At 37.7% G+C, this 18,035-nt stretch overlaps 1 protein-coding gene across 1 annotated transcript in view; it reads left to right on the top strand.

The window, feature by feature from the left end:
- The first annotated feature begins 1,970 nt into the window (after positions 1-1,970).
- The window catches only part of LOC121524013 (hippocalcin-like protein 4), a 35,383-nt gene continuing 19,318 nt past the window's right edge, over positions 1,971-18,035 (top strand). The window contains exon 1 of the mRNA XM_041809172.1: positions 1,971-2,075. The gene's annotated coding sequence lies outside the window, so the exon portion shown is untranslated. The remainder of the gene's footprint in view (positions 2,076-18,035) is intronic.

Here is an 18,035-nt window from a genome sequence, read left to right on the forward strand (position 1 = left end):
CCCATTCTTGTGTGATGTAGGATTCTAGCTGCTCAACAGTCCTGGGTCTTCTTTGCTGGAGTTTTTGTTGATGATGTGCCAAATGTTTTCTATTGGTGAAAGGTCTGGACTGCAGGCAGGCCAGCTCAGCACCCGGACTCTTCTACTACAAAGCCCTGCTGTTGTGATGGATGCGGTATGGGGTTTAGCATAGTCTTGCTGAAATAAGCAAGGTCTTCTCTAAGAGTCATCTGAATGGAGCAAATGTTGCTCTCAGGGGCGTAGCTGGGAATTTGGGCCCCCAGAAGGAATATTACACAGGGCCACACTTAACTGGCTAGCCAAGCAACAAATGTTGAATTTTTTTCAGTATCTATGCTTTTTAATGTATATTTGAACCACAAAATCCCCATTTATGAGCAATATTTTTTACCAGTTACTTTTATATGCAGTATTTTGCAGTGGAGGACTACACCATTTGACATTTTTAAGGGAGGAGCAGGGGCCCTACAATATATTATTTCATTGTATTTGATAAAAATTTCAGTCTACTGACATTCATTTAGTCACTTTTGATTCAATAATGACACTATTACGAAGAGCAAAAAAAGAGAAAACACACTTTTCATTGCAGGCTCCTCAAGGGCCCCTCTCTACTGTGGGCCCAGGTAATCAGCGCCCTTTTCCTCCCTGTGCTACACGCATGGTTGCTCTCACTCCATATACTTTTCAGCACTGATAGTGCCTTTCCAGATTTGCAAGCCACCCACGCCATGGGTACTAATGCTTCTCTGTACCATCAGATACGCAGGCTTCTGAACTGCATGGATCACAAGCTTGATGGACCCCACCTCCTTTTTAATGCAGTGCCACCTGAGGGATTAAAGATCACGAGCACCCATTTTTGACCTCCAGTCTTGTCCCTTGAACTCAGAGATTTCTCAAGATTCTCCAATCTTTTGGTAATATTTTGTATATTTGTCCTCCTTTCATACCTGGTCATGTTGCTAGCCTGTTGCAAATCAACTTTATTTGTAAAATGCTCTTCCAGCTGTTTTTCATTGGGGCCACTTACTTTTCCAGCCTTTTGTTGCCCCATCCCTACTTTTTTTGAGATGTTCTGCTGCCATCAAATTCAAAAGGAGATAATATTTTTCAGGGAATTGAAAAATGTCTCTGTTTCAGCATCTGGTGTGTTGTTTATTTTTAGCTGAGGATAAAATATGAGTTTATTGGATTGGTAAATCATTGCCTTCTGTCTTTATTTGCATTTTACACAGCGCCCCAACTTTTTGGGAATTGGGGTTGTAACTGTTGTGACATGTGGCATGTAGATCTTAAAAATTGGACTTTCCCGGTCAAATTGGACACATTGAAAATGTATTGTCTATAAAACAGTTCATTACTAGGTAAGCTAACCATTAGCAAAACACTACACTGGGACACACGTGGGTATTTTTGTTTGATGAAACTTCAAATAATTTAATACAACAGGCAAATACAGGACATTGTTAAGAGACTGATTGTGAGTTATGCTGCTTAGGTTAGCGTTTGTTCCTGTCAGGGATGTAAATTAGCCTCCTGACCTTAACTCGCGTTCCATTAAACTATCAGGGGAAAAATCAGGTGAATTTGAAGGACAGAGATGATACCGAACTGTTACTGAGCTATTATCGCGCATTTTCCTGTTTGATCTCCCTTTACTGCTTCTCTCAATATTGCCACCCTCCTTTTTTGTGTGCGCGCGGACGCTTGCTCTAAAGAGAGGACGCGAGGGCACAGGCGCGCGCGGTCACAGCTTCTTATTGACACTACACTTCGTCCAATCAGATGACTAGTATCCACCTTTGAACAGCGTCCTAGCTAATCGTCGCGCGAGGGAGGCGACTTTCATGCAAATGTGTTGGCAAGGGAGACGCAGCGGTTCATTCATCTTCTTCCAGTGAGAGAGGTGAGTTAACACGAAGGTTATTTCACTGGAGGGAGGAACTGTTTTGGACCTGCACATTGCCGTTAGAGTCGCAGAACAACAAAGGAGAGGTTTTCTTTTAATAGCTGTAAGGAGCTAAGCTAATTCTTCTTCCAAACATTACAGGGTAAGTGGAGGACATTTTTATGTATGGTGTCTTTGTACCATCATGTTAATGTGTATCAGAGTGGGTTTAAATGTGTCAAATATTCATATGCTTACCTCCAATTCCTAACTAAGAAAAGCAATAAGTGAAGAGAAAGGAAGTCTTGGACATTGTTTTACTGGGTTTCTATCAAAGTTTTATCACCAGGAGGTAAAACTGAACCCATAACCCTGTAGTTTTGGTGCATTACGTCCATGTAACACTGCAAATTAGTCAAGTCAATGCTTCATTTGTTCTGAGCAGCCTTTATTGCTGATAGGTGTTCAGTTTTTGTTCAAGGACATTTTGAGCTGCAGAGTCAAATGAACTTGGATTCGTGATTTCTTGTTTAATTTAAAGGAATACCTATTCAGTGTTTTCAGACTGCATTAAGCAATCTTTATTCTTTAACTGGTTTGTGTACTTTCTCAGAGAATGCTCTTTACATCTTTAAGTGATGCATTAAGCACTGCCTTCAGCAATGATCTGAAAATGCAGGAAAGTCAGCCCTAGAATGTCCTTCATGCTCTGAGAACAATCAATGAATGAGCAAAATAAGGCTAGCAGTGTTGCACCTCTTACTGACCTCTGGCTTTCTGTTCGGCAAATTTAAACCAAACAAAGGTGCAATACAAGCATTTCAAGTCAAGTTTATGATTGTGTGGCAACAGTCTGTTCTTGAAGAATGCAGTTGGCAGTATATGCCTCCTGATTGGCTAATAGTTGTACATGCTAGAGATGCACTGATGTGTTGGTTTATCAGCCCATAGATAAACAGAATGGCACGCAGCGATGTCAGTAACTACCGTGTATTTGTATTGTCTTGTCAGTTTAATGATTGCAAGTTAATACTCTGAAATTCTGATTCAGAGAAGAGGTTTTTAATGGACAGAAGAAGTCATCTGATGGACAAACTGATTTGTTTTTCTTGCCTAATAGAAAGAAATGTTGGTGGACGTCTATAGCACCCTTAAGAAATACTAGCAACGTCTTCTCTACAAGACTTGTTCAGGTGACATTTCAAGAGGAGGGACCACTAGCAACAGTCTTAATTAGGGCTGTTAAGATTAATTGCATTTAGGGCATTGAATTTGTATCTCATGGTCACTCTCACTCTTTATAGTCCAGCAGACTTTGATTAAGCCACTGCAGCCGCTTGAAAAATATGTCCACCTCTGCTCCTTAAAATCTATTTAAAAAGCTCAGACAGCTCAGTGGACGAGTCAAGAGTCATATGCAACTTGTTGTGTTGTGTTTACTGGTGCCTTATTTCTGTTTTAATCCATGACAAGCTGCTTTTCTCCATATTTAAGTTCATGTTATAAACCATAATCCACCTATAAAAGCAGGTCTGTATACAAACAGGAAGTCAATTACCTGTAATTTAAGACAGTAGAACATCTAAAATGATACAAAAACAATTTTAAATGCAAAACAGGGCAATTTTGAAATACAAGAAAAGGATACAATTAATTGCAATCTAATGAAAAAAAATCAGAGGTTATTTGTGATTACGTTTTAAATCTTTTACAGCCCTTGTCAAGATAAATCAAATCTCTTGGCTCATTTGAATAAAAGTGCGGTCAAATTTTTGATTAAACTTGATTAATCAATCACAGAGGTAAAAAATACAATAAAAAATGAATGCTGATCAATCTCACTCTAATGCCATCTCACTACTGCCTAAAGCAGCTGTGTCACTTCAGTTGGATCACATTCAATTCTCTGTTCTCTTTATTTTTTGTAATTTTATGGACAAAATCCGTATTCTTCATATTAACACCATCCTAGCTCGATTGTGGATTATTGAAGTCACCCATTAATGCAGTCTTTCTCAAATTATCAACATATGCAATTAATTGTGGTTCATAAATTACAAAGGCTATAATTAATTAGATTAATCTTTAATTATTGCTTGAGAGCATTAAAAATACTTTAATAATTTAAATATGGGAAAGTTGTCTATCCTCTAAACTGTTCTTTTAAATATCAGTAGGGTCCCTCTGTGGAGACTTAATGGAGATGTCTGCAAAATACTTTAAGCATGTGGAATTATTTTCTGATGACCTGTGTGAGTCAAGAGAAGAGACAAACGTGAAGTATAGCAGACTGAGCAAGTTTAGATCTATCTGCATAATCCAGTCCTCTGTGAGTGCCACCAGGTCCCGCACAATCAATAGGACCAGTTTCCAATGTGTGCTGTGAACGAGCTTGTTCCCATTACCGCTGGCCTCCATGGCACTCAGCCATAAAGGGTCATACAAGATGAGTTATTGCGTCATAGTTGGTGACCATGTTTGTCTGTGTATTTATACCTGCTCGGTCTGTACATAATGGAGTTTTCATTGATTGTTGTATCTATACAATACAAAGCTGCCCAACAGTATAGCTAAATAAACACATATGCACAGACAGATGAATGGATGCAGCTATGACAGACTGCTGCAGTGACAGTTGCTTTTGGCTCTGTAGCCTTTCTGAATGAATGGTAAAATATTTACATTTTTGCTGATCATTTACATGTTTTAACTGTTTGGTTTAGACAGTTAAACCATAGGTGGATAATATGACCTATAAAACTAAAATCACATGTTTTTTGTTTTTGCTCCTGCTGTAACTGTACTGCGTCAAGGTATTACAAAATTACAGTGATCACCCATTTCAATGTATGTCTAAGTGCTGTGACCCCCTTGTCTTCAAAGTTGTTGAAGTCAACTTGTGATCAAGACAAACTGAACCAATCTATTTCAGCACATAGCCTGTGATAAAACCAGACAGACTGACTGAGATTAGGGTGTTCTGTTTCTGATACCAGTATAAATATGTCTGATACTGCTTAAAATGCAGGTGTTGGTATCTGTGAGTAAATGAATTTACGCATCGATCAGATACCGTTTGGTTAAACTTTAAATTTTTCTTCGTTTAGCCATGCTTAATGTTAGCGCTATAAACTGGAAATCAATTCTTCTTCACTACCGGAAAGCACTGCATGCACGGCTACCATTTTTAGAGCAGCAAAAAAGAACCAAAGGACCCACTTCAGCTGCAAAGAATAGAGGCTGCATGACATTTTTTTCTCTGAATGTGATCGTTAAAATGCATTCCAGACTGGCGCTGTCGTACGACAAGAAGTGACACAGTTTATCAAAAGTTCAATAACTTTTGAACCATAAATCGCTGCCTCTTACTTGTTTTTTCTCTTGAATCTAGCCGTTGTGCTGTCCCATTGATGCTTTGAGTCTGTTGCAGCTGCAAGCCTGGAACTTGTGTGACTTTTGGGGACTTTAATGATTAAATCCACACCAGTAATCCCAATATTGAATGTATTTTTATCCATTTAATTAATTATAATCATGTATTGCCACTAGCTCTAATGCTTACTCAAATGCTTACCGCCATATTGTTTTCCCTTTGTGAGGGTCTGTCTCTTTTAATATTTCGCAATAAAACTCAATAATTTGTAGCAAAACAGCTTTAAGGTCACAGAGATGCTGTACATTATGATTCTATTTGTTGAGCCAACACCCAACACCTTGGTACCAGAATCGTATCAGGAAGAAAAAAAAAATGGTATTGGAACATCCCTAACTGAGATGCTCTGTAAAGAGAGCACACTCATCTAATGTGGCTGTCACTTAGAGACATCGAACTTCGAGACAAGAAAGCACATTTACTTGATTGTAATGGTGCAGTTTGCTTCCATGTGGTACCACTGACACCTGCTCTGAAATAAGGAGGCGATGCTCAGTCAGTGAGCATGCAGGTCTGCCTGCCTGTGCTCTTAAGCATCAAAGTACAGGTGCACAGATGGTCGAGTGGTTTAAGGCGCTACCCATGTACACGGGGGCGGCCCGGGTTTGAATCTGGCCTCTGGCCCTTTACCGCATGTCTCTCTCCACTCTCCTCCCTGTTTCTGAGTCTATCCTTTGTCCTTCCACTATCTAATAAAGGCATGAAAAGGCCCAAAAATAAATCTTTAAAAAAAAGCATCAGAGTGAAACATGCAGAAGACCGGGACTCAATCTGAGTGACTCACATCATTGTGTTATTATAAGTCTGTTCACCCTCTACAGCAGCTGATAGATTAAGTAAATGGTGGCACTGGTGTTTGCTTATGGTATGGCAGAACTTCATACCAAAAAGTGTTTTTTTTGTACCAGTGCAGTGCCTTAAGCAAACTTAAAAGGTATTTGTTCATTAATACGGATATAAAATTGTGCTCTAGCAGTGTGGTTGGATGTTGTATTAAATGGCATCTATCAACACTGGTATACCTACTGAGGCCAACACTTAAGTGTTGGCTAATAAAAGCTTCCCCTCATTTACCAGTATGTTAGAAAATTAATGTTATTATTTCTAACAGCTATATAAGTTTCTCTGCATGATTTTTAGACGACTACTGTCATTGTTGCGTGGCTTGGCTCAGTTAAGTTCCTCTAACCTTAAAACAAGCTGAGTACCTAAATGAGCCAAGCTAATGTGACAGCAGTTAACATAAAACTAAACTGCTTTATTTTGTGTTTACATATATTTTAGTTTGCTCTTTCAGTTATTTTGGAAGCATTCCCACTACTGCTACGAGTATCAGAAAAAAAATGTAGTTGCCTTGGCTATTTATCAGCCTTAGATATACAGCTGGTTGTCCTGTAGCCTATTTCTATTGTAACCCACTGTAAGTCTTTCAGTTAAACATTGTCGAGAGTCGGATCTTCTTGAGTGGTTCAGGATGTCAGATGAGAGCCATGGGTCAGTGGTAGTCTGCCGGCTCTAAACCTTCCTTGTCAAAGTGTCCTTGGCCAATAGACTGAACCCAAAAATGCTCCCGCTGCTTCGCTGGCAGAGTGCATTTGTGAGCTAATGGAATAGTACTGATGGGCAGTTGGGCGGCCTCAGCCATAACACTGCTAATGTAGTATGAATGGATGAAAATGGCATGTAGTGTAAGAGCGCTTTAAGTGGCCATAGGACAAGTCTAGGTTCATGTACTATTATTGTAGAGCCTTGATATGACTACAGTCTGTTTTTCTATGTATTTTTCTTTAGCACTGTAAAATAAAAGTTCTGTAATTAGTTGCAGGCTTTAAATCACAGGACTTCTAATATGTTGTAGGCATGAAGCTTCTTTTTAATAAATAGAAATATAAGCTTTTTTGAATTTCTCAGTATTGATGAGAGAGTGACTTAAGCATCCGTCCACTGAAACTCTGGCTAACACTCTAAGTGGTAAACAAACTTGTAGTACTTTTCGTAGCCTTCTAAACATTCAAAGCATTTTTTCTTTACATGCTACATTGGTACCACATTCAAGCACTGATGGTAGACCGCTTTGTACTGTACCCAACTGTCCATTATAGCACACACTGCTGAAAAAGTAGCAGGAGCAAGTTGGGGTTCAAGGACACTTCCAACAGGTGAGTGCAGGAGCTTGGAATCGAACCATCAGCCTTCTAGCTGTACCTCTCATCCACAGCTGCCTGGAAAAACGTTTGCACTACAAAGGCTATTAGAGGTCATTTTGACTCATTTTGATGATAGACATCCAATTCAAACAGAAATGAATTTATTGTGTTAGGATTGTATTGTCTTTTCAATATAAGATGACACAAGAATGTACATTTTAACTAACTTGTGTAGACATCTTTCAGTGTTAATTGTCATCAGAAAATAAACTGTAATCATTCTGTGTGAAACACTATTTGCAATAGGTGATTTATCTAAAACAGCTAGAACAAGGTGATTAAACATTTAGTTTTGATCTCCTTTAGTAATGTAATAATAATATCCAAGTATCATAAAAAGATATATTTATAAAAAATAATTTTTGGTTGGTGGAATTGTCCTGATCACCAGAAAGTATTTTAGTATTGTTCATTTTTTGGGGTCTTCTCTTAAGTAGGTTGTCCCTGTGCTAAAATAGTGAGCATTAAGTTGAAAAGTATGAGGTAAATTTGTGTTTTAAAATCATGATGACAAATTTTGATCCCAGCCTTTACAGTTTTTTTGTCTTTCCCCATAACACTGGGATAGATGTCTAAGTATAGTCCACTAAAATTGTCCTAAACCAGTCCTTGATCAGCACCTCAGAGGAGCACAATTATCCTTACTAATGACAGCCTAAAACCTCCTCAGCCTGGTTAAATTAAACTACGAAACACCAAAAGTTGGTCAAACAGGCAACTTTTTTTCTGTGAGCAACAATTAATACTGAATGCAACACAAATGCAGATGCCACTACAGAGGAATATATCTGTTTAAGTGAAGCTAAATCTGTGCAGTCTTTCTAGGCAGAAGTGAGCATATTTTCTTAGCTTTTTGTGCAATTGGTAAAATATCATGCTAAATTGAAATACAAGCACTTTTGTGGGACATTAAAACAGTCATGGTCTTTCTAGTGTTAGGCTAATTCCTAAAGCTAAACAAAGTGCAGTGATTGCTGACATTGCTATAGCTCGCTGTTAACCATAACAGCTAACTGACAGATCACTAGATGGGAAAACACATTATTATGGTTTCCTGCTCTCTGGAAAGACCTATTGATCCATATTCAGTAGAGTACAGTAATATTAGCTTGAAACAACATGTGACACAACAATTTCCTGCCTGGTCATGTGTTTTTCCAGCCACTTCTTTTCCTTTTTTTTCATTGACGCTCTGACATAAAAACCTGACCCCCACTTTTTGTTCCCCTGCCTTTGCATCACTTCTGTTTTGTGGCCCGGTGTACTATGCATCTGTTTCATGCATCACAGGCTCATTGTGTGTGTGCTTACATTGTTTTTCTTGACTGATTGATTCGTCTGTGCTTGTCACATGCTATATTAACCAGGAAGACAGATGTTGGAAAATAATGATGGTTGTGTGTGCTTGAATGTGTGCTTGACACACAATCCATACAAGCTGAGAGTGGCTGAACAACAACAAAAGAATGTTGAGTGATGGAGTTTGGCATCAGTAGTGGGTAACTAATGAACACCTTCACTTACCAGTGAATGCCATTGATAGGTTGTCTTTACCTGTCTTGAATAAGCATATTAAAGAGGAGGTAAGCTTCACCAGAAATGTCAGGAAGAAGAGAGACCAAAAATCTTAGTTTGGTTTGAATAAGATTACATGTTGGCAATAGGTTTGGAGATAAATCAGAGAAATGCCAGGAGGAAAAACACATGAAGCTTGATTGGCACATTTTTTTTCTTTAAATATGACAGAATTAAATACCACAGTGTTGTATTTGTTAGTTGTTTTCCTACTGCTACCCATGAGTCAGTTCTGAGTGGGTTTCCTCTGAGTGCTGCAGTTTTCTTCCTGTGAATTTGTCTACAGGTGTGAATGTCAATGTGTTGGACTATTTTCTGTTGGTGTCAGACTTACAACCTGTCAGGGTTCTCCTTGTGTCTACCCCAATGCATGCTGGAATAGACTCGGTCTCCCTTGAGCACTATAAGTGGTTTAAATTGGGCCGATGGCTTAATAGCATTCTGTTTTTTTTAATATTCACACAGCACATTGGTCGGTAAGGAAAAAAAGCAGCAATGAATTTTCATGTTTGACTTGGACGATCATGTGTAATTCACTCTATAGATGCAATTCTGTAGCAGGGATTTCTTGTTGATCAGATAGCTTGTCTATATTTTCTTGATTGTAAAAACTTAGATCACAAACCGTGAAGACAGAAGCAGTTGATGGAAAGCAGGTGTGTGTTTGACTGTTAAGTCGAGCTACTCTTATAGCTTGATTAGGGTTTTTAACTGGTCTCTAGACCTTGTTCCAGTATACAAGCTCTGAGGGAAATTTGATTTACTGAAGCACGTCCAGGTCTGCGAGACTAGTCAGCCTCATTTCAGATCGTCACAGTTGGATCTAGCTCTGGCTGACCTTACAAGACCTCAAGTAAGCAAGAACCTAGCCACTTCTAGGTTTAATGATGAGAACTAGTGATGTTCCCAGGAAACTTCTTTCTTGCCTGGCTAAATGTGCAGTGAAATTGTGATTAATCGACTATTCTCAAGTGGAAAAATCCTCCAAAAACCAGCTGGGGCTGGTATGCAGAGTAGAGTGTGGCTAAAGTTGTTAGATAGCTCTGACAGCATTCATTCCTTCAGATTAGTATCATGCTTAACGTGGTTACTCGTCACTTCAGTTGAGTGGTTTGTAAGCATAACCCTCAACAGCCTACGCACAACTTTATTTCCATTTTGTATTTCAAAATACTGTCATACCGAGCTGTTCCTAACTAATTGTGGCTATTTGGCATGCTATTTTGGATCCCCGTTTTACTTTGCCTTCTTATGCATGCACACCTGTGAAAACTTAATGGTTTAGCAAATTGACATGACATGTCAAGTTGCTACATCGTCAAGGTTTGTTTTTCCTCTAATATAAAAGTATTGAACTGATAACTAAAGTAAATTGCACACTAAATAGCGTTACTGAAAAAACCGTTACCCTAACAAATATCAAAGATGGTTTTCCGACTGATTAACGTACGTAACGTAAAAGATATTCATGCAACTTGCAAACTTGCCCTCTCGCGGTATTTGAAGACACGGCAGCTACAGTGTGTTTACGTTTCAGGTGTTCGTGCATTGCCGTAGTGCTGCCATGGTACAAGAGTTTGACTTGACACAGTTTGCAGTTGACTTGTTTCGCCAGTTTGTTTTCTGTAAAATGTTCCCAAACTTTAGAAGCTCTGGGTTGGCTTTTTGGTGTGTTCTCCGTGCTTTCCGCCATGCTTAACTTCTTCTTCTCAGTTTCTGTGAATAATGTAAACAGTGGGAGCGATACTGCCCCCACCACTTCCTGTAGTGAACTGCAAGCACAGATGAGTCCTTACCGGCCGGTACTAGATTTTACCAGTCTAAAAAACAATAATACGATGTGTCGACACTTGAATTCCCGCGTCGACAAATTTTTATAGTCGACACAAACGATTATGTCGACGAGTCGTTGCAGCCCTACCGGTGGGAGGCCTTATCACAGTTTTGAAAGAGCATACATTGGGATTTCAGGCGTGTATTTCATAAAAGTCATATTTTAAGTTTAACAGACTCATAAATCTTGTGTGTTATTCTAATTTGATGTCTGGATTTAACTGTTTAGTTGGCGTACCATGCACGTGATATTTTTGGAAAATGTGAACAATTTCAAAGGTCTGTGCATTTTGTACAAGACCTAAACTTTACTTTTGGTTTAAGCGGACACATGCCAATCCCCGAGCTTATGGTGATATTCAGATGACACATTGTGCTCAGTGCATGCTTGTGTACTGTGGCTCAGTAGATAGCCTCTAGTGGAAGGTTGAGGGTTTTATTCCCAACTCCTGGTGTCATACTGGATGTCAATGTCTCTTTGGACAAGACACTTAACCCTGAATTGCTCGCTGCTGTGCCACTGGCATGTGGAAATGTATGGGTGTGTATGACCTGGATTAAGTAATACATACAGCCACTCTATGCCAGCCTGATCCATCAGTGTATAAATGTTGAGTGAATGGATGTGAATGGGTTAGTGTAATTTGTGGTGTTAAACACTTTAAGTAGTCAGATGACGAGAAAAGCACTTAATAAGCTCACGTCCACTGACCATTAACCATTTAACTAGTCCAGTTCCAGTGTCTTTGTTCAACTTTTAGAAATTTTATTTAGTATGATTTCAGTCAGGCTAACATGCACACACATTTTATGAGATCAATTTCAGTCAGGCTAACACAGCAATTCAATTTTTTTTATCTACATATAAACCTGAATGTCTTTATTGGTGTTTTCACACACCCACAAAACTACTGAAAATGCTCCAAAATGTTCAAGGTGAGCTGCAAGTGAGTAGCAAATATCCAAATTTTCACTTAAATCTAATGCTGGGGGACCGCGGTCCGGGTCCGGATCAAGACAGATACGAACCTGGACCTGGACCTACAATCATTAGATTAAAAGGGAACTTTAAATTTGACAGGGCACTTCTATTTTAACCGGAGCAGCTATTCTAGGATTTACAGTACTGGTTTTGCAGATCAGGAAATGCACACGCCAGTTGCATTTGAGTTAAGCCATCTCATGTGACGCTACTTGGCCAATGAACTGTCTGCATTCCAGGCAGTAAACATCAAACCGCTGCATTCATACAAGGGACAGACGAGAGGAAGACAGAAAGAGAAAAGAAAAGAAAACAAAAGAGAACAAAAGAAAACAAAATTTAAAAAAAAGAAACAAAGGAAAGAAAGAAAGATAGAAAGAAAGACAGACAGAAAGAGTATCAGCGCAACAAGTCCCTGAAATTGCACCCAGATCCACATATCACACTAACTCAAGTTAGACATGATGATGTTCCGGATCTTTGGTTTAATACATTTTCTCTGACTGGACCTCTTTGAACTTCAGTTGATTACCCCTGCTCTACAAAATGTCTGTGTGTAGTTTGGTTGAGCTGATGTGTTAGTGCAGCAGACAAAAATCAGGACGATTCTCTGCTGATGAGCAGCAGGGGGTGATAAAAGAAAGCATCTGTTGTGATCATTGTGCACATAATCAGTCTGCTTTATATTATTTTCTGTTTTCTCTGATCTTTAGATGATGTGTACTGTAGGTACATCCATCCATATCATTGATGCAAATGCAGAATGTATATCACATACTAGTATATCAAATGAAATTATCCTGGAATTTCTAGGGGTTTGAATATCCTCAAAGCAGTTGTCTTTTCACTCTCTTACAGATAAGCTGGCTATGTTTTTCTATTGTTAATTATGATCAAATAGTTTGCCTATCAAGTTGCAGCCTTCATTAGAATCATAAATATGTTAAAGACACCTGTATGTGTGTGTCAACCCTGCCACTGAGTGTTTGAGTGTGCAGATGTGGGAGCACTCAATGGAGGGCAGAATTCAATAGATATTAGTATAAACCTGAAGAACAGAATTGCATTTTTCTGCACAGAGATGGTGACTATTATTCTGAGCTGCCCTAGGAAATGCCAAAATCGGAAGCATTAATGTGTTGCCCCTAAAGCCCTGATGCTGTTGAAGCTTTTGCACCTGGCTGACTACTGTACATCTGTGGAAGCCTTGTTGGTCTAGCCAAGGCTAGTATGAGAAAGTTGATAACAGTATAGTTATGTTGCAGTTATACCTAACTCAAAATAAAGCTGTGCTTTCCTTCTATGGTGTCCCATTGCAGTTGAAATCATGAGAAAATGAAATGAGAATGAGAAAAAGTAAACAGTAAAAATAATTTGATAAAAAGTCAGGAATGTAGGAGAAATGTGTGTTTTCTTTATATTTTCAATTTTGCATCTCACAGTTATGACTAAAAGTTTTGGTTTCGACTTTTTATTTCATATTTTAACCTTTACATATCATAACTTTTTGTTTTTATCTCATATTTTTACCTTTTAGATTCATAATTTTACATTAAATCCCAGTGTGACCTTTTAAGGTCATGATTTTGACTTTTATCTCAAGTTTTGACCTTTAACAACTCCTAATTTTGATTCTTATCTCGTTTTTTTTACCTTTACAACTCATGATTTTTAACATTGTTTCATATTTTGACTTTTAAAACTAATGAATCTGAAATTAAATCTCATATTTTGACATTTTAAACTCACAATTTCATATTTATCTCACATTTTGATTGTTAAATATCATGATTTTTAATTTTTTCTCAGTTTTGCTGACAATTTCAAGTCCTAACTTTGACTTTTATCTAGATTTTTTTTTACCTTTAAAACTCATGATTTTGAATTTCATGTCATATTTTGACTTAAAAATCATGGTTTAAGAATTTTATCTCATACTTTGCCTTTTATAAACATTATTTTAAATTTAAATGTCATGTTTTTACCTTTAAAACTTGTAAGTTTGACTTTTTATGTCAGATTTAGAGTTTTTAACTAATTATGTTGAACCTTTAATCTCAAAATCATTTAGGTTGACAGTCAATGGTTAAATATTGACCCTGTTAGGCCCTCAGGTTGGACCCAAAATCAGGATTTGGCCCCTGCTGTGATTGAGTTTGACACCCCTGTCTTAGAGTTTACTGTATGTTGTTTTGGAGAGCGGATTGATTTTTGGGTAAAGTGTTATATACTTTATACTGTAAAACTTAATCTGATTACCTAGGCTTTCATTCACTTCAGTTTATTACATTATCCTGCTTTTATTTGGGACCAATGCTACTGGGGGGCCTTTAATAATTTTCAAAAAGAAAAAAAAATTGAGCACAGCAATAAGGGAAAAGGTTATAAATGAGTACATTAAGCTGAGGGTAAAGCTTTGATTTGAATAGAGAAATTCAATTACAAATATTTTTATTTAGCCTGCTTTAAAGGTTGTCATGATATCAGTCTTTTGAACTTTGATAAAACCAAGTAAAATCTAATAATTAGTACCTGATACCTATAAATCCTAGACATCCAATTTTGGATGATTTATTGATTTCAATGACTAAAATTATTGGCACACTCCTGCACGATGTGTTAACTTTATAAGTTTGCTGGCAATACTTGTAAAAGAGTTTGACTCTCAAGAGGAGTTTTTGGAGAATTTGTTTTAGAGTTTCATTCATTTTGTTCAGCACACATTGTGGGCGATTTACCAGTTAATACTGACGACCACTCTACATAGCAGCTTTTGCCATCAGTGTGTGCTTAACAAGCTCAAGACAATCTACCATTTAAGTATATTTTAAAGTGTGATGCCATTTTTGCTAAAGTCCTCTCCTATGCTAAATTCTACAAACCTCCCAATAAACACACTTCACAAAAATGTAACTACAGTATAAGTTTGCATGTATTCCCAGGACGTGCCTTTAATTTGTTCTAGAGACTGTTTTTGTCCAGAGACACCTGAGCCTGACAACTAAGCATCTCTCCACCAATGCTGAAGTAATTTACACAAGTGTGTTTTTGTGCATTTGAGCATGTGTTTGTGTTTGCATGCTGACATCTATTCACGTCTGCCTGAGGTGTTGCAGGAATATTATTAGCCACATTTTACAAGGCTGTGCAGGTTGAGTACAGCACAGACACAAACAATAGGTGACAATTAGAGCACTCAGACATGAGTCATCCAGACTTCAGTTAGTGTGTATTAATAGTGAAGATAAATAAATACTGAGGTGGATAAATGACGTTTTGGAGATACAGGAGATAAAGGTTAGATGAGAGTCTGACTCATAAGGGGACACGCACACAGTTTTTGTCCCCCCTGTTCCTCCCCAGGCTCAACATGCTGCATGGCTTAAATTAGAATTGAACTGCACAGAGGTGAGCTGTTTCTATAGCAATGCATCTTTCTCATGCCAGTCAGTCACCGGGGAGAAAATATGCAGATGAGAGAATAATATGAACGTCCTATTGATTGTGAGCAAAGTCCCTGTAATCAGTAACAGAAAACATTTTCACCTTTTGTAAAGATTTCTATGAGGGGAAAATACCAAATGATGTAAAGAGTTTGTGTTCAGCATGTAAGCATCGCAAGTTTAACCATTTCAAAAATGTAAGGAGGACATTATTCCTCCATACTTGTCTTTTGTTTACTTTACTGCTCTACTTTGATGTAGCCTGTTGTTAGCTTTGACTCTCATTACCAGGATTACTGGGATAGAAAGCTTTATTAATACAGGAAAACAATGTTAGCATCAGCCAGTTGTGACACAGTTTGAATGCACTATATATGCTGTAAATCAAAACAATAACAAAAGTAGCATTCAGAAAACAATTTCCTAAAGGATCACAGTCAGAACAACAACAAACTGAACGTCCATCTGATGGCAGAGAATAATCGTGGAAGCAGCAAAAAACATGAATGAGACACCTTCACTGTGAACATATTTTCTGCCTTTAATTTACAAAAACAGTGCTAATTTGCATGGACTTTTGCTTTCATACAGATAAATGTGCTAGAGCAGGCCTACTCAATTAGCGGCTCGGGGGCCACATGCGGCCCAGAACCAACCCCCAAGTGGTCCAGCCTGTGGTCATGCCAGAGATGCAGAGGGCAACCTGTTTTGCAAGTTTTCATTAAGTCCCACAGTATTTCAGACCATGAATGCAACTCTACGTGTACCCTAGTAACAGTTTACCTACAGTGCACTGTGTTGTTTTGAAGTGTGGCTAGTGATGATGACAGAAGTAGCCCAAAGATACAGAGTATAAAACATGTCCTTCTTAACGGTAGCTATAACTGTGCAAATTTAGTTTTTATGCACTTTAAGATATGACTGGGTAAGATGTGATCAAAATGATTATTTAGAGAATTTGATTTTCATTCTATTTCATTTTTATTCAAGTAAAAAAAAAAAAAAAAACAACATTTCTGCTACCTCAGGTTGTGTTCAAATACAGCTCTGTTGTTGTGTTTTTATGCACTTTTTCATGTGCTTTTGTCAGGGTGCCAAATTTAAAAGGGAGACTATGAATAAAAAGTGCATGTTTTTGATCTGATTGAATTGTATTGGTTCAAAATTTGACGTTACCAGCTGCTAACTGATCACCAAACATGTCTGGCCTGGTTACATTTCTTGATTTTAAAATTTGGCCCAATTGAATTTGTAATTAAATAGCCCTGGGCTTGAGCATGTATAGCGCCTTTCTTCTTGTCTGATGACCCAAAGCACACCAGGGCTGGCTCAATGAATTCAGCCAGATTTGGCCCAACTGCACCGGTGCAGCTTATTGCCACACCTCAGGCCTTATTATGCACTTCAGTAATGATGAATGGTCTTGTGATGTGACATTATCAACTATGCGTCCAAAATACCCCACAACCACGACTTAACAAGACCAGTATGTCAGAAATTTTTCATGCATCGTCACCTAGTTTGACACCTTGACCCTGACATCAACAGTGTGAATCCTGACGCCTACTAAAAGGAGATATTTGCTCCTTATCTTTCTCTCATCATTGACCTGCATGACATTATAAAAGTCCCCACTTTTCTCCCTCTGGTGATTTTTGTGTAAATACAAGAATTTTCTTATTATTAGTAAGTTGTTTTTACTGTTTTTTTTTAAACATCACGAGAACACATGAACAGATTCCCCACAACATCAAAAGATATTGCAACCAGTCCCTCCCCGAGGGCTGGCTGACAAAATGATGAAAATAAGTACATAAAATAAAATTTATTCAAAAATAAATAAATAATGATATAAATAAATAAAATAAAATAATAATAACAAATATTTTTTAAAAATGCCATGAAAAAAATAATAATTACAATAAAATGGTATGAAAAAAAACAGAGCAATAAATAAGGCAATAATTAACAATAAATAACATAAAACTTCCATGAAAGGCAGCAAAAGCATTAAAGTATATTTCCTTTAGTTTATACATTATCATAGTCCATGATTGACTGCCATATTTTGTAGAATTCAACACAAGGATTTTCTCATCACACTCATACCACCGTATGGTCTGTTTGTCCTCCTCTTGATGTATCTGTAATTATCATCCATAATCCATAATCTAATCCATGATTGTTTGTTTGTTTTTTTCTTCTTTTACGATCAAAAGACCATTACAGTCACAAAGCACACTATTGATGTAGCTTTGATTGACACTCCACCAATACCAATCTCAGATATAAGACAGAATCCATGAAAAATACAACAGAAAATACAAGTACAAGTATTGGGATATATATATATATATATATATATATATATATATTTTTACTGATTTAAAATTTGTCAATGAAAGCCTCTACATGAGCCCAAGTGTTAGTTAGCCGATTCATCAGTTCCTGTTGGAAACAAGTCTGTTTCTATTGGCTGAATTTGCTGCTGAATGACTGTTTGTCTTGACAACAACAACCGTTGTCAAGGCAACCTATTGTTCTTTTTTACTTTTGATGGTTTGGTGAGTGGCCATGAGGACCATTCATGATGTGTTGATTATACTGGTAACCCATACAGATTTCAGAATTGTATTCTTTCTCTCTCTGT

Source organism: Cheilinus undulatus, linkage group 16 (genome assembly GCF_018320785.1).
Source record: "Cheilinus undulatus linkage group 16, ASM1832078v1, whole genome shotgun sequence".
NCBI classification, from domain to species: Eukaryota; Metazoa; Chordata; class Actinopteri; order Labriformes; family Labridae; genus Cheilinus; species Cheilinus undulatus.